This window comes from Rhincodon typus, chromosome 17 (genome assembly GCF_021869965.1).
Source record: "Rhincodon typus isolate 14 chromosome 17, sRhiTyp1.1, whole genome shotgun sequence".
Lineage (NCBI taxonomy): Eukaryota > Metazoa > Chordata > Chondrichthyes > Orectolobiformes > Rhincodontidae > Rhincodon > Rhincodon typus.
In genome coordinates, this window is record NC_063348.1 from 11,720,487 (window position 1) to 11,732,681 (window position 12,195).

General features: G+C 39.6%; 1 protein-coding gene across 1 annotated transcript in view; it reads right to left on the reverse strand.

Moving 5' to 3' along the window:
* traf6 (TNF receptor-associated factor 6) overlaps positions 1-10,839 on the reverse strand; it is a 43,058-nt gene extending 32,219 nt beyond the window's left edge. Inside the window, exons 1-2 of the mRNA XM_048607292.1 lie at positions 10,732-10,839; positions 8,415-8,577 (exon numbers count right to left, since the gene is read on the reverse strand). The gene's annotated coding sequence lies outside the window, so the exon portion shown is untranslated. The remainder of the gene's footprint in view (positions 1-8,414; positions 8,578-10,731) is intronic.
* Between the last annotated feature and the right edge of the window lie 1,356 nt (positions 10,840-12,195).

Genomic DNA, 12,195 nt, shown 5'->3' on the forward strand with positions numbered 1-12,195 from the left:
AACTCACAAAATTGGCATTTCCCTCCCTTTCCCATCAGGTCAAACTTCTTGTAAGGCTCCCCTGCACGAACCCCAAACTCTCAATTCTCTATTTGCTCTCTTGTCTGTCCTCATGCCGCACCTCCAAATTCATTTTTCCATGAGACGTACATCTGCTCTATAGACATTATTCTTGCTAATATGCTGACAACTCATTTCCCTTTCTAGTTCCCATGTCAACTGACATTGTCACCTCTTTTGCCTCCTTAGGTGCCAGCCCCCTCACCTTCAAATCTGTTTGTCATTACCCAACTCCAAGACATCAACCCTCAACTCTTCCACCTTATCAAACTATCATCTAGAACCTTCTTTCCCTCTGCAAGGTGAGCGATTGGCTGCTTCCCTAATCCTTACCCATGTTTCCCATAGTATCACCTTCAAACCCCTCCAGCAAAACCAAATCTGCTCTTAAAATTACTAATAACATTCAATGTGACTGTGGCCAATGTAAACTGTTCCTCTTCGTCTTTCTTGAGCTGACTGGAGCATTTGATAGAACTGACCATAACATCCTCCTCCAAAACCTATCATCTAGCTGGGTGAGACTGTACTCATCAAGTTCCATGCTTACCTACTGAATCACTGTCAGAAAATCATCTACAAAAGTTTAAGGGGAGGCAATGGCCTAGTGGTATTATCACTGGGCTGTTAATCAAGAGACCTGGATAACATTCTGGGGACCCGGGTTCGATTCCCGCCACGGTAGATGGTGGAATTTGAATTCAATAAAATATCTGGAATTAAGAATCTAATGATGACTATGAGTCGATTATAAGAAAAACCCACCTGGTTCACTAATGTCCTTTAGGGAAGGAAACTGCCATCCTTACCTGGTCTGGACTACATGTGACTCCAGACCCACAGAAATGCAGTTGACTTTGAACTTCCCTCTGGGCAATTAGGGACGGACAATAAATGCTGCCTAGTCAGTGATGTCCTTATCCCACCAATAAATAAAGGAAAGGAGTTTCTCTTCCTATTTAGCCCTCAGCTATTTCTCAATTTAAATGTGTCCGTTCAGCAACATGACACAAAAATATAGGTTAGTTTCCATATGTATGCCAACAAGATCCAGTTTTACCTCTCAGAATTAGGATGACTACTTTCCATAATATATATGGACTAACTGTACAGGGCAAATTTCAAAATATGCAGTTAATTCCCAAAATATTATGAACTGAGAGGAGAATACTTGTAGACTTCAAGAGGATATAGACAGGTTAGTGGAATGGGCTGATGAAATTTAATGCAGAAAAGTGTGAAGTCATATTTTGGTAGGAAAAATGGGGTTCAGGAACACAGACAGACCTGGGATATACGTAGGCAAATATGTGCAGGCAGCGGGACAACTTAAAAACATGGGCAACAAGATATGAGGAACCCTTGATATTTTTTAAGCAGAGGCATAGAGTACAAAAGCAAAGATTAATGATGAAACCTGTTTCATAAAACACTGCTTTGGCCTGAATATTGCATCCAACTCCAGGCATCACCCTTTGGATCCTCTATTTTTTTTTGTTTATTCATTCAAGGGATGAACGCATCACTTTTTAGGCAGCATTTATTGCCCATCCCTAACTGCCCACAGGACAGTTGAGAGTCAACCACATTGCTGTAGGTCTAGAGTCAAAAGTAGGCTAGACCAGGTAAGGATGGCATTTCCTTCCCTAAAGGACATTAGTGAACCAGATGGGTTTTTCCAACAATTGGCAACGAATTCGTGGTTATCACTAGATCCAAAATTCCAGATTTTTTTTTATTGAATTCAAATTCCACCATCTGCCGTGGTGGGACCCAGAACATTATATTGGGTCTCTGGATTAACAGTCCAGCGATAATACCACTAGGCCATTGCCTCCCCAATATATATTTGGGATCATCCAAAATTGTGCCACCTGGTGTCCTAAGTTACATCAAGTCTTCTTTATCCATTGGTCCCTGTTCTCACTGAGCACACTAACTCCCAGTTCAGCAATATCTTAGTCTTAAAATTCCCATCCATGTTTTCAAATTTCTCCATGGGCTTGCTCTCCCTCTTTCTAAATTCTTCCAGTCCCAAAAACACAGAAATATCTAAGCTCTCCCAATTCAGTGTTCTTGAGCCCATTTTAATCACTCCACCAGTGTGGCTATTGTTTCAGTGCCCAAGACCTTTAACCTCCAGAAATCTCTCCCCAAACCACTTGCCCCTCTTTCCTCCTTTAAGGTATGAATTAAAGCCTCTCTCTTCAGCCAAAATGTTGGTCACCCATCATAAATCTCCTTACCTGTCTCAGTGTCAAATTTTGTTTGTTATCACTTCAATGAAGTGCCTTGGATAACACACGCTCTGGAATTGTGTTTCTTGAACCAAATGGGGCACCATTACAGTTTTCATTTTTGCTCTCATCTCCACTCTATCTTTGATCTTTCTCTCATCGTGCCCATCAGCAACTCCACCAACAACTTGTACTAAGCTGGAGTATTGCGGAGAAAAGACACATTTTGGTAAAGCTTTTTGGTTGGCACTCATCAGGACAAGATTCAAGTACTACCAAAGTAAAGGAAAATTTTGTACAAGAGGACAGTGCTGATTGGTTAGCAAATAGACTCTTGTCTGGTAGAAGCATTATCATGGAGATTGCCTCAGTTAGTGATGACTGATAGTAACTGTCAAGCTTTGTTTAGATTTAAAATCAGGCATGTTGACTCCGATTGGTCAATACAGTGACCTGAGAAGTGAACCAGAGATTAGTTGTCACCTATTTAGGAATGACAGTTGGACTTAAGAGTGTGGCACATTTACATGTACTAGAAGTGAAACGTTTTAACACACAAAGCCCTTTGCAGACAGAAAGAACATGTATGTATACTGCACCTGTTTCAACTCAACAAATGATTCTGTGCTACCAAAGAACTATTCCTACTAAACTTCTTATGGGTTCCAATCCATGCTGGATGCTTGAGCTTCAGCGCGAATGTTAACAAATTAAAAAGGATGCAATATTAGTCAGCCAGATCCACAATCAATGTTTAGCGGTCAAGAGCAAGAATCCTAGTTAAATTTGTCTTCTTCTCCAGACCAGTGTCTACGGCTGCCCAACCTCAATATGGTTAACACTGCATGATGTTACACAACCACACAGAGTTCTAATATAACTCTTCAGATAATAACTCTATGCAGAAGCCATGCTTACTTTGGACCTAGTCGGCACTGTCTTTACAAACTTTTCCTTTTGTGCTCTCTGAGCGGATTTGAGAGCTAGCTGAACTTTAGGATGTGGTTTAATGGAACACCACCTCTTTTCCGTTATTCTATAGTTCAATTCACCTCGAAAGCGTCACTTCCACCCACACTACAAAACTTGTCTACATTATAATGCAGGGTTTTACACTGCACAGTTAAATGTGGGGCACTGTCTTACTTAAAATGCTGCTCAATGAATATGGTACATGAAACATAAGGTAATGTATTACATATTCACTGTATACCATATATAAAATTAATTGTATCTACATAGTTATTTCCTACACTACAGCAGCGGCTACACTTCAAAAGTACTTCAGTGGCCAGAGACGTGTGTTAGGACATCCTGAGTACATGAAACTCGCTACATAAATGCAAGTCTTTATTTTCGCTCACAAATAGTATTGATAGTGTGGGATATATTACTTTATACACGTTCATCATGGCATTAATTTTAAGGTAAATGGGACACATGTTCTCTATACATTAAAATAACTTTACATGTACACAGAATTTCCTCCTATTTCTATTATACATTCCACTTATGTGCCAATGTTTAGGGGTAAAGCGGTAGTCATTCCCTTCAGCTGCCCGAGAGCAATCCAATGTGTCCTGCAGTAATCAAGCACTAATTTTGTAATTAGTATAATTGCAAGAATAGAACTCATTAGGATCTGGACATGGATATTCCATCTGTCACATGTCCCTGCAAACTTAAATCTTTGCCGCAGAATTGACAAAAGGAGGGAGGCCTTATTAGATTTGAGTACAAATAATAAACCATGTAAGATGGGCCACATAGCTTCCTTCTACACTGTAAAATTCTATGATTCAGCTAACTGTATCAGCATTTATCTAATAATCAAAACATATCAAAATCAAAATTATGTTTGAAAAGGAAGAAAACCAAAACAATATATATTAAGATTTTAGATTTAGTTAAGGGCATTTTCAACAGAATGAATCAGTCAGAAATTCACAGTAAGCTGATCAGATTTGTTAATAGGTAAAACAACACAAGATCAGAAGCAGGTATTCAAAAAAATTAACAGGATACAGAAAGAACCAGTTTGTATCCAAGTCAGGGGTCGACAAAAGAAATAGATTTGGACAATTGAAGAGGTAAACCATATCATAAAACAAAAAACAAATGAATGTTAGAATAGTGTTCCTGTCGAATGAGAAAGATAGAAAGAAATGCAAATGATGACAAAGTAGTGGTAGTAAGAGCTGCTAAAAGGGTGAATGAAAAGAAATTTATAAGGGATATCAAAATTATCACAAATCTTAACAAGTATAAGACAGAGTCATCAACATAAATGTGGAACTCTGAAAATCTGACCATGGTAATATTGTAAATGAAACTCAGAAAACTTTGGCCCTTATAAATTATCAAATGGCACCAATTCAGTAGAGCAAGAGGTAAGCATGTTAATGAAACTAATTTTGAATCAGTAAAGAATTATGAACAATACAGAAAATAGTAGCACTAAAGAATGACAAACCACTCGGATGGTTTTTATACCAGGGTACCGGTGACAAGTCACAGGACATGAAACATTAACTCTGCTTTCTTCCCATAGATTCTGCCAAACCTTGAGTTTCTCCAGCAATTTCTGTTTTTGTTTCAGATCTCCACATCCACAATTCTATTTTATTTGCATGTCTACTGATTTGGTTTATTACGGACTTCCAAAAGGCACTACATAAAGTCACTTGCAAGAAACTATTAGCCAAAAGTGAAGTTGGCTAAGCAGGAGAAGATGGAAGATTGTGGTAAATAGGCAAGTCCTCTAATTGGCAGGATGTGATTAATGGTATCACAGAAGGATCTATGACAATACCACAACTATTCTTTTATTAATGAGCCCAATGGAATAAAAAGCCACATATCCAAATTTGATGATGATAATATAAAGATAAGGGGCATTGTAAGCAGTGTTAATGGAAGCACAAAACTACAAAGAAATTTTAATGGATTTAGTGATTTTTCTTTTATTCATTCATGGGATACGAACATCACTGGATGGGCTAGCATTCGTTGTCCATCTAGGGGGGCAGTTAAGAGTCAACCAAATTGCTATATGACTGGAGTAATATGTAGGCCACACCAGGTAAGGATTGCAGATTTTCTTCCCAAAAGGATGAGTGAACCAGATTTTTTTTTTAATGTCAAGTGACAATGGTTGCCATTGTGTTTTTTTTTAAATTCTACACAATTATTGAATTCAAATTTCGTTACCCGCTAGCATGTCACCAGACCATTAGCATCGAGTTCTGGATTACCCGTTCAATTGTATTATAACTTTGCTAGCAGCTCCTCAAAGTGAATGAGCAAAGTTGTGACAAATGGATTTCAACGTAAGCAAGTTAGAGATTAACCCTTTGGACTGGAAAAGCAGAGATCGGTGTACTTTCTTAAGCATGAAAAATTATGTGCAATTGAGATCCAAACAGACTTAGGAGGATCCAGGTATAGAGATTAAAACATCATGCACAGATTCAAAACAAGAGCAAAAAGTCTAATGCAATGCTAATTTTTATATCTAGAATACTAACAGAGTAGAAGTAATACCTGATCATCTGATAAGTCAGGGCTGGTCTGGTTGTGGTCTGAACTCCATTTTCCTGTCTACCCTCTCAGAACCCTTAACTTCCTTATGTTGCAAAAATATATCTAACCCAGTCTTGAATAAGTTTCAATAAGTTTGAATAAACTAATTTCCATAGCTTTGTTTATTTTTGGGGGGAGTAGGGGAGAGAAACCATGTGTTAAAGGGGAGACCTTTTATTCTTAAACTGTGTCCCCACTTCTAGTCTTCGTCCTTCCACCAACATCAGTCAATACTGGCAAAGTACTGATGTTAAATCCGAAATTGATAGGTTTCTGTTCACCTCAGGTATTAACTAATATAGGAGAAAGGCACTAATGTGGAAATATGTCACAGATCAGCCATGATCTCAGAGAATGGTGAAATTGGCCTATGGAGCTAAGTGTTCCAAGTTTGCTGTCAAAGGCGACATGAAGTACCTTGCAAAATGAAATCCAATATAAATTTTTAAGTTTCTCGATTTCACAGGGAAAAAGTAAATATATGGGGGGGCAGGGGGGTCGAAATGAACAGTTCTGGCTATTCTCAAAATGAACAGGAGCCAAAATGATTAAAAAGCTGGAGTTGAAACAATCAGAGCAGCTGATAAGCTACAGAAAACAAAAAATGCTGGAGATCACGACGGGTCAGGCAGCATCCATGGAGAGAAAGCAAGTTAAAATTTCGAGTCTAGATGACTCTTCATCGACTCTGATGAAGAGTCCTACTTTCAAGCAACAGAATTTGACAAACTAAACTGTCTGGAACCTGCACACCAATTTAATCTGTTTTAAAATACTTAGAAATAACTTCATCTTAAAATTCTTCTATTAAGTGAAAGAAAGTCTTGAAATAGCATACTTCGGATGGAAACTATTGATAACTTAACAGGTTATCAACACACCCTTCAGCCACTACAGCTCCATATTACTCGTGGAAGACTCAACTGAAGGATGACGGCTTTACATACGCAATTTCCATTATAACTTTAGAATCTATAACGGAATTATAATAATGATTAAATGTACAACTCTAAGACAAGGACTGATTTACTTCTGCACACCATCTAAATATCATCAATCTTCCAATCACACGACAAAATTTACATTCAGCTGATGAACCCCCAAGTTCAATAATTTAGAAGCACAGCATATCTTGTACAAAGCATAAATACTTTTGCATTCTTCTTGTTTAAAAACTGACATTTCACGTAGTCTTCTGCCATGTTAAAAAGTACACACTTAGGTCACATGTTTGTCAGTCAATAGATACCCCATTATTAAGAAATCCACCTCCAATGCATGAACAGGATTCACTTTTCCTGCCAGATGGCAATTCAGATGCCTCAGCTTGCCAACGATATGCCAACAGTGCATTGCTACAGTATCGCCCCAGAATACAGCCAGCATTCCCACAATGCATCACTCGCTGTCCCGCTCTGCCAGGGTTGTCCATTTAGTCTCTCCTTGGGTCTCAACAGTCTTCTTAAAAATCTCCTTTTCCTTTGCAGTGAGGTTTTATGCTTTGGAGATCTTCAAAGGAATTGAATCGTCTGATGACTGGCATTTGTCATAGCAAAGAATAAGATTGAGAAGGGCAATCTGCTCAACATTTCTGACTGAAGATGGTTGCAAATGCTGCAGCCTTGTCTTTCTCACACACCTGCTGGGCTTCACCTCATTGAGGACGGGAGCGTTCTTGAAGGCTCCTGTAAGTTGCTTAGTTCATGACTGGATCTGAGAGGGTGACAGAGCTTTGGTCTGACCCATATAAGATTATATTCTATACTTGTTGTGGGATCATTTCACTCTGATTGTAACATGTTGATTTTGTGGTTCAGCATGCATGTAGTCCTATGGTGTACTGCAGCAGTTCACATTTTGTTATCACATGTCTCTCTCTGGCTTGCTCTTCTATACATCTGCAGTGCTGCCAAACTTCAGGACCATACATTTTTTACTCTTAGTGTCTGTGTATCTAATACTGTTAAAGTAATATATATACAAATGTCATATACCGGTTTCACCAATTAATGGACAAAGATGTGGAATAAAACCTCCAAAGCACCAAGAAAAACATTCAGAATATCAACTGCAAAAGGAGCTCTCAATTTGAGGAATTAGCTCATTGCCTGACTCACCCTATGCACATGATAAAGTACAACATCCAGTAAACACTCCCATTAACATGGCTAATTTGATGGAACAGAATTTGACTTATCCTGTCACTATAAATGTATGGCTTGGCATTTATAGTATTATCGACCAGTATATGCATAACATCCTGAAAAAAAAAGTGGCTGAAAACCTGCTGGATATATGCTGAAATTCTTTCGCTGTTATGCATTTGCATTTCACTGACAATTTTATGAAATCAATCTTTTGCCATCACATAATGAAGCGGCTCAAAATAAAAAGAGCAGTGTGTTGATTGAATACAGACAAACTAAACTGGGACAAAGCAGCCTTGGCAAAGTTATTACAAAATTTAAAATATATTGTACATAAAAAAATGTGTAATTCTCTTGATTGTTTGAAGGAATACATTCTCTGACTTACTGTGAGCAGCACAAGTGTACATCTGCTATTATAATCCAGGCATTGAAACAGCACATCTGACCCATGGCTTCACAAATCTTGGTCCAATCATTATATTTTGCTGCAAACTTTAGCAAAGGCCAAAAGCCAACCAAGTTCTGCTTGGGTATGTCTGATCTGAAGGCTGCAAAACAGACAGGAATTTTAGGTTGATCCAATTTCATGGAATCATGTAACAGAGAAGACAGCCATCCAGCTTGTTATGCCTGTGTCACCTATTCTAAATAACAAATCTGTATTGTTATACAACCCAAACTATAATATAACATCCCAGAACACTTCACAGGATTGGTTTTAAGAAAGCAAAATTTGACATTAAATTACATGAGACGTTAGGGCAAATGATCAAAAACACAGGCAAAGAAATAGGTTTTAAAGAGAGCATTGAAGGGATAGATGGAGGTCCTCTGATTACTGAACCTTTTGACACAATAAAGTTTTTCATATATTCCATCAAAACCTTTATGGCTCATAAAACTTTCCTGTATGATTCCAGCTCCTCGAGTCTCCTCTACCCCACCAGATAAAGAGCCACCCCTGCGTTATTTTGGGTAAATCTCTCCTACACCTTCTGTCTGGAGACCCCATTGTCGTATGCCACGGATGAGTTAAATGGTCTGGCTGAGACCCAAACAGCAAGTACCAAAAAATGAGTCACTATTTAACTTCAGGAGTTCATATACTGTTTGAGTGAACTGTATTTACCTATTTAGCTTTCCTCACAGAGAGAATCGTAATGTAGATTAATAGTAAAATGCATCACAAATTCCAGAAGAACCATGTACAATTTCAATTTCAAATACAGTGGGCCTCATTACGTAGACTAATTCAACAAACAATTAAACCTGGAACACCCCTGGTTGACATAATGTTATGAGATGCTTTATACTTAATATTGCTCGAAATTAAGTTTTGAAGAGTCATTGAAAAACAAATTTATTTAAAGTTTTGCAAGAATAATACACTTCAAAGTCTGTCATATCTATCTAATCTTATAAAATATTATCAAACCCTGCCTAGTACCAGCAGCAGTACAAGTCAATTCGAGAATTCTCATCCTTGTATCAAATCCTTCCTTGATTTATATCCTCCACTACTCTGTAATCTATTCCAGCTCTATAATTCCGTAGAATCTCTGCATTCCTCCACTTCCGACTTCCCATAATTTTAATTACTCTCCTGCCTGCAGCTATAACGCAAGTTTTCAAAATCCAAAGCTTGCAATTTCTTCTGTAAACTTCTGTGTTTCTATTTCTTCCTAAAAACAAAGCCTATGACCATGCTTTGATCTTCTGCCCCAATGTCCCCCTAAACAACTCAGTATTTGTCTTGACACCACTTTTGTGAATGATCTTGGATGATCTAGGTTGAAGGCACTGCATAAACGCAAATTGCTATTCTTGTGCAAGAGAAGACATTTATCCCCAAGAACGTACTAACCAAGCAGTAACAGTGCTTTACTCAGGCAATGAGCAAATGACTTCGAGTACACAGCAGTTAGGAGAGTGCCAATTAGAGTTGAAAATGGGTACAGATGCCCTTTTTGCCTTTGGAGTAAAGTTTTGCACAGTAGCTGTGTTCACGAATCAACAGACCTAGCTGAGCCACAAAGGCAAATTTCAGCCCATGGACCAGCCAACAGCAGTTGATAAAGGTATTGTTTGGGAGGGGACTCCACCACCAACTAATCCCTTTTATTGAGATGGCAATAGCCTAAACTCCCACCAAACTCAAGTATCAGCAGTGAATCTAGGAAGAAGCTGTTAGCTTGTGTGTTGAACACTGATTCATTGAATTCTACCCAGTGACAGCCAGCGAGAGTATTTCTGGCTGGACCAGAGATCACTTGACCCTAAACAGATCATAACCAACTCTGAGATGTGGCTTCGGATCTTAACATAAATGTGGCGCTCTCAAACAGGATCCTCCCAGCATCAGCAAATTGCAATCCGTAAGTCTCTAACTCTTCATTTAAGTTAATAATAAATAGTAAACAGCTGAGTGCCAAGCACCACCCCACTACTCACATCCCACCAGCTTCAAAATGCTGTTTATTCAAACTAATCATTATCTCCACCAGCATATTATACATTTATTACAGAATATATTACCACAACTCTGTCCCCTTCCCCACCCCTTCCTCCCCTCAATCTCTCTCTTTCCCTACTCGCTCACTCACTCACTCACTCACTAACCTGTTCACCCTCTTCCTCACACTCCAGGCTCAGTCCCTCACTAACCTCTCGTCCCCTCACTAACCTCTCGTCCCCTCACTAACCTGTTCCTGGTCCTCCTCCGGATTCTCCGCTGCTTCAGCATTAATTTTTAAAAAATTTTTTCCGGAGTCACTGGCAGGCCCGGCCTCCCTGGACAGCGTCGCCCGCTGGAGCCGCCTGGAACTGTAGCCGCTGCGCCCAGACAGCCAACTGGGAACTCGCCTCGCCCCGCCCCGATAGCCACCTGGGAAGCTCACCCCCGCCCGACCTTGACAACCACCTGGGAACTTCCCCAGAGAGCCACCTGGGACCTCGCGCCCCCCCCCCCCCCCCCGCCACCCCTCTGGAGGATCCCCTACCCCTTCCTCTTCTCCCCTACCCCTCTTCATCTCTCTCGCCGTCCCCCACTCCTCTTCATCCCTGATAGCTGTCTGGTAAACCATGTGGTTATACCGCATGTGATGTTGCCTCTTGGTTGGTCATATCTTCAAATAAGATTTCCGTTGTAGTATCTTAATCTATTGCACTTTACCCACCCTAAAACCAGGAAGATTTTGAGAGGTTGTGTTAAGCTGTCAAACAATGGCTTAAGAAAGCCAAATGTCTAAGACTGAAAAGCTGTAAAGTTAAAGGGTAAAATACGTTGTCTGCAAAATAAATATGTGAGGAGAATCACAGCCATTTGTATATCAACGTATTTCTAAGCGTAGGGAGGATGTACAGAGTAAAATCAAAAGAGGATTAGAGTAAATGTAAGATAAGGCTAGGAAATATGAGGAGGACAATTAACTGACATCTCAAGACAAGTTCAGCCTATTAAAATAGTACTGTTCCTGGGAGGAGCTAACTAGTACGTCAGTGAATATTCTTAGTAATAACAGCATGCAGCTAAAGTTGTAATTTGTAAGTACTCTTAAGTTGTGCATGATATCTCACAGAAACAATCAGAGTCCTAGAGGTAATGTAACTAATTGATACTATACAATAAACCTTTCATATTAATGAAGAGTCGCCATATTGTCTGTTGATTCATCCCCCACAGTATCACTAGTTTGACTTATTTTTATTCATTCATGGGATATGGACATTACTGGCTGACCAACATTTATTGCCTCCCTAGTTGCCCTTGAGAAAGTGGTGGTGAGCTGCCTTCTTGAATTGCTGCGGTTCACATGCTGCAGGTACACCACAATGCCCTTAGGGAGGAATTCCAGGATTTTGACTCAGCGATAGTGAAGGAATGGTGATATATTTCCAAGTAAGGATGGTGAGTGGCTTGGAGGGGAACTTGCAGGTGGGGCCGTTCCCATATATCTGCTGCCATTGTCCTTCTAGATGAAAGTCATCGTGGGTTTGGAAGGTGCTGTCTAAGGATTGTTGGTGAATTTCTGCAGTGCATCTTGATAGTACACATTGCTGCTATTGAGCATCAGTGGTGGAGAGAGTGGGTGCTTGTGGATGTGGTGCCAATCAAGCAGGTTGCTTTGTCCTGGATGGTGTCAAGCTTCTTGAGTGTTGTTGGAAAA